Raw genomic sequence first — 5696 nt, 5'->3', positions numbered from 1 at the left:
TGCAAACGAACATAATAAATGAACGTAAACGGGCATAAATGAAAATATAATTTTTTTCTTTCCTGACAATTTTAGGATTATATTATATTTAATTGTTTTAAGTTTTTTTATTTGTATTTAAAATTAATTGAATTTTAAAATATTTATGGGTATCATATTAAAATTCATTGGGCTTTAATATTTTAAATGGGTCTAGAGAGATTGGGCTAAACATAAATGAACGCACATAAACGAACATAAATGAACGAACATAAACGAACAAATTACCGAACGTTCACGAACGTAAATGAATGAACAAACCCTTTGTTCATGTTCGTTCGTTTAATAAATAAACGAACATAAACGAACTTCCCGCCGAACGGTTCATGAACGGTTCGTTAAACGTTCGGTTCATTTACAGACTTAATTCAGGTTGGCAATTGACACCCCAAAAATCTCCCTTTATAATATATATATAATTAAGAAAATGATACCCATTTTAAAAATGTTTTGACACTTCATGTATTAAAGGTGTTCATTCGTTTAACTTAGTCACCAGTCTAACTAAATTTTTATTAATTGAATTAATCAATTTCTTCTTTAATAGTTAACCGAATCAAATAGAATAAAATTTGATTAATTCGATCTATAATCGAATTAATCAAATGTTTTAATATATTTTTTAATTAGATTAATTTAAATTTAATATGAATATTTTTATTTGGTCAAAATTTAATTACATTTTGATAATTTAATGGATCTAGAGTGATTAAAAAATATTTGAGTCTTAATTCTTAATAGGTTTGAGCTTAAAATATGTATTTAATATATATATATATATATATATATATATAATATTTAATATTTTGGCTAATTCGATCAATTTATTTAATTAACTGTTTTCAAATCAAATTAACCGTTAAATATTGAAAAATAATAATTGTTCCACAACAAAACTAATTTTGTGGCTGGATGTCTTATATTAGTTTAGCTATATTTTACGTTAATTTATCGAATATTAACATTATGTATTAATTTATTTAACTTTATTTACAACAACAAAACCCTATTTAACTTTATTTAGATATCATAATTTAAAATTATTACACGTGTTATAAAATTCCTACCTCCACCCCTGATTCAAGTTATATTTTTCCTATAGCTATTGAATCTTGTATATGCCAGGGAAACCATTCTTTCTACATAAAAAATACAAAGGAAAAGAGAGGGAAAAGATCAAAAAAAAGGAGCTGATACTTGCCAAACATTAATATCATAATCCAAACTCCCACTGCAAACCATACAACTAATAGTTTCAGAAGCACCTTCTTCAGTATTAGCATTACATTCATCAACTGACGCCGTCAAGCATTTAACTGGCTTTGTGTGCCCTTCCAAAAACACCTAAACAGCAATATCTTTTATTGGTTCCTCTCTTCCAAATCCTCACTGATTTATAGGCGGATCCACTGAATACCATATCCTTCACCACGGACAAGCACAATATCGCCTTGGTGTGACCCCTAAGTGCACCCAACAACACCATCCGCGACTCACCGTATTGGTTTCCGCCGCTTTCTCTTCCCCAAACCAGAATCGATATGTCGTATGCACCGGAATAAAGCACGGTCCCGTCGTCACTGAGAGCTAAAGCATTGACAGCTGATTTGTGTTTCTCAAGTGTTAAAACCAGCGAATGTTTGTTCTTCTTTCCCCCCTGCATGCTTCTTCTTCCATACCTTAATTCTCCTGTCTGTTGAACCCGTTTGAACGAATCCATCTTTCGACAAAACTATGGCGTTTATGGCATCGTCGTGCGCGTTTTGCACCGACTCCAGGCACTTGAAATTCGACGTCCGCCAAATCTTGAACGTCCGGTCCCATGAGGCGGAGTAAAGGAGAGAACAGTCTGTTAATATCGCCAGACCAGATACATTATCGACATGATGTATCCACGTGCTTTTCTTATGACGCCGAACCTGTATGTAATTCTTCACCGATAAACATCTCAGGAACCGATCGTTCAACGTCGGGAGAGTAGCTAAACACTTATACTTCCGGTGTAGTACTTGGTTAAGAATCCTCCAAACGCGGATTTTGTTATCATGGTGTGCACTGAAAAGCTTATCCCCTAAAACCACCATGGACTTAACCGCACTGCGGCAAACAGCCACGATACTATCAGTTCGATCACCTTGCTCGGAACAATCCAGCCTCCACGCTCGAATCTCACCGTTCGAAGAGCCACCGTAAAGTACGTTCCCAGTGAGAACGACGGTGAAGACAAAGGACTGGTTCTTAAAGGAGGCTATACACCCGAAGCAAGAGAAGGAACTGAGGGTAAACTCGGTTGAGAAGAGATGGAAGAGGCCGACGATGATTCCGAATGAAGATGATTCGAGCCACGTTGAGATTCTTCGTCTCTGTGACAAGAAAATTGACATGGAAGAATCCCATTATCATCAAAGCTCATCAAAAACAAACAGTGCCGGACAAGTGTATATTCGATGGTTAGGTTAATGTCAACATCTCCATAAATACATCACCAATTCACGATGACGGAAGGCTTATTAAAACAGAAAGCAATCTGCCATCTTTATTTTTACAGTGTTATTGAGATGAAACCAGATGCTTCCATTGAATAGTTTTGAGTTCAAATTGGGATTTATTAAAAGGACACTTTAGGAGAAGTTGCAGAAGAATTGAATTTCCATTAAAATAATATTAAATCATGCATTTTAACGCATGTTCATATGTGTATGTTTTAACCACCGCTGATGTATATTCTGGTTTTCTTTTTGGAGAGAATGATGAAAGGAGATTTCTAGATAAGTTTTTAGTGATTGTTGTTTTCCCACGGGACTGATTTACGAGCTTCGATGTTCCAATCTTGTGGGTCCGCTTGCACGGGATTTTGCTATCACAGTCGTCACAGTAGGTAATGCTTACTTAACTTGGGATAGAGTAGATATTATGTTAAAAATAATTGGGTAAAGAATTTAAATGTTCCCGATATTATTTTATTAATTCTTTTAATTATTAAAAATTATAAAATGGTTTCTTAACAATAGAGTGTTGTTTTATTGATTCTTTCAACTATTAAAAATTATGAAATGATCACCCAACTATTTATTATGTTCAAGAGTCGTCATTTTTTTGTTAAAAATAGACGATATTATGAGATGAACGTTAACTTTGTTAACTGTGATATGATAAAATTTGATCCTGAAATCACAAACAACTATCATATCTCAGTCATCATGTTAACATCCGGCTTAAACAACCATCAATTTTTTAACAAAAAATAACGAGTCTGGTACATAATGAATAGTCATATGATCATTTTGTAACTTTTAACAATAGAATAATTCAACAAAGCAAAACTTCATTGTCAAATGATCATTTTATAACTTTTAATAGTTTGATAGATTAGATAAAGGAATACCCTATAATTGGGGAACCATTTGAGTTCTATACCTAAAACAATTTTAGTCTCTGAACTTTAGAAAATTATAAAATGGTAGTGTCGCGACCGTCTTTCGGTTGGACCCCGGAGTTGGGCTTCAACTTTGAAATGATTTGGTTAGAGTCGCCACCGACCATTTTAAAACGAATTTAGGTGAGTCGGACATCATCTTACCTGATCTGCGTTGTACCAGAAACGTGCCGGGTTCGGGAGTCGATTACGGTCAAGGAAGGATTAGCACTCTTGAACCGCTCTTTCGGTACCAATTAATTTTTCGGTTGTCTTTGAATGCGAAAATTAAAAATTAAAAATAAAATTTAAATTTAAATTACCCGATTCGAATTGCTCACCTTTGAACGGTTGAAATTACCAATAAAAATGCCGAAAAAATGTTAGATGGTGAAATAAAAATAAATACGAAGAAAAGAAAAGAAATGAGAAATATATATATACACATTAATAAAATAATAAAATAAATGACAAATATAAACAAAAGTTAAAATAAAAGAAAAAGAAAAAAAAATAATAATAATAATAAAAAGGTTAGTAACAAACAAAAAAATAAATAATAAAAAGGCAATAAAATACAATAAAAAGAATTAAATCCATGAGGAAAAAATAATAAATAACATAAAAAAATGGAAGGGACGAATTAACAAAAAAATGAAATGAGGGACGAATTTAAAAGAACAATAGAACTAAAAACTGAATTAAAAGTTTAAAATCAAAATCTTACAAACCTGAGGGACCAAAATGAGTTTACCCCCTTTTACAGGTGGAAAACACAAGTATGGGGGCTTAAAACAACCTAGTTTTGATTCAGTATTTAAGCCCCCACATCACCCCCAAATCTCACATCCTTCCTCATTTCTCATTTTCCCTCTCTCTCTCAAAATTATTTCTTTCTCGCCTCTCTCTAGTTAGTTCCCACTGATGGGAAGTCGCCCACCAGGTCACCGTCGCCGCTCCGACCGCCGCGGGATCTAAACCGCACCAAAACGGCTCCCTCACCGTCCTAAACACAAATTCGAATCTAAATCACCCAAAATCAAGTCCACTCGACGTAGATCTGAGAAAAAGCTTCGGTCTTTTTACCTTTTCGCGAAAAAACCTTTCGTTTTTCCGATGCTTCGACGATATGGGTCCCTTGGCCTTGGTCGTTGCTTTGATGCTTGTGTTGTCTGATGATTTATTATTCGTGTTTTTGGTTTTCTGTTTGGTTCTGGTTTTGATCTTGGTTGTGTTGGCTTTTTTTTTTTTTATGGTTTTGCTCAACAATTGTTGATCTGTGTTTTCGATCTGTTTGTTTGTGTGTTCGGTGTTTTACGATGATAGTTTTGTTGTTTGTTGATGATGGTACTGTCGTTGATGGTTTCCCCCCGTTGATGGTCTTCACCGAGGCTTTTATAGCTCGGTTTTGGTTGTTTGGGTTTCGACGATCTCGGGATCGTGGTTGTTGGTTGACCGAGATATTTGTGCACGTTATACCGGTCGCCTCGGGATGGTTCAGTCCCGTTGGTGTGGCCGGATTTGTCGCCTGGCCATTAGCTTGACCTGTGCGTGATTTGCTTGCTCTCCCATGCGGTGCTGATAGCCTGCTGTGTAACCCTAACTGTATGGTCTAGTTCAGGCCCAACTGTTGGACTGTTTGGACCCGTTGCTGGATTGGTTATTGGACCTGTATAATAAAACAAAAAATAAAATTAATAATAAAAATAAATAAATAAATAAATAAATAAATAACAATATTATTATTATTATTATTATTATAAAACTATTTTCCAAAATCCTATATAATATATATTTTTAAAAAAATATTTTAAAATTATATATTATATATATTTTTAAAAAATTGTTTTTAAAATTATATAGTTTTCAAAAATGTTTTAAAACTATGTTTTCAAAATGATTTCAAAACTATATATTATATGTATTTTCAAAATGTTTTTCAAAAATCATATAATATATACATTTTTAAAATGTTTTTTAAAAACTATATAATATTTTCAAACGTTTTTCAAAATCTATATAGGATATATATTTTTCAAAATATTTTCAAAACCATATATTATATAAGTTTTCTAAAAATGTTTTTAAAAATCATATATTATAAAATTTCCAAAAATGATTTCAAGCTATATATAATCTATACTAAAAAAATCGTTTTCAAAAAACAATTCAGATGAAAATGAGTGTCTACATGTAGATTATTATTTTTTATTACGAAAGGAATATTACTTTACCCGAATTT

At 32.8% G+C, this 5696-nt stretch overlaps 1 pseudogene; it reads right to left on the bottom strand.

Moving 5' to 3' along the window:
- Positions 1–1213: 1213 nt before the first annotated feature.
- Positions 1214–2452, bottom strand: LOC120149070 (annotated as a pseudogene).
- Positions 2453–5696: the final 3244 nt, after the last annotated feature.

The sequence above is a fragment of the Hibiscus syriacus genome, unplaced genomic scaffold, assembly GCF_006381635.1.
Source record: "Hibiscus syriacus cultivar Baekdansim isolate YM2019G1 unplaced genomic scaffold, ASM638163v2 tig00110988_pilon, whole genome shotgun sequence".
NCBI classification, from domain to species: Eukaryota; Viridiplantae; Streptophyta; class Magnoliopsida; order Malvales; family Malvaceae; genus Hibiscus; species Hibiscus syriacus.
Note: the sequence above shows the minus strand (reverse complement) of the source record. Positions and strands in the feature narration are given on the sequence as shown.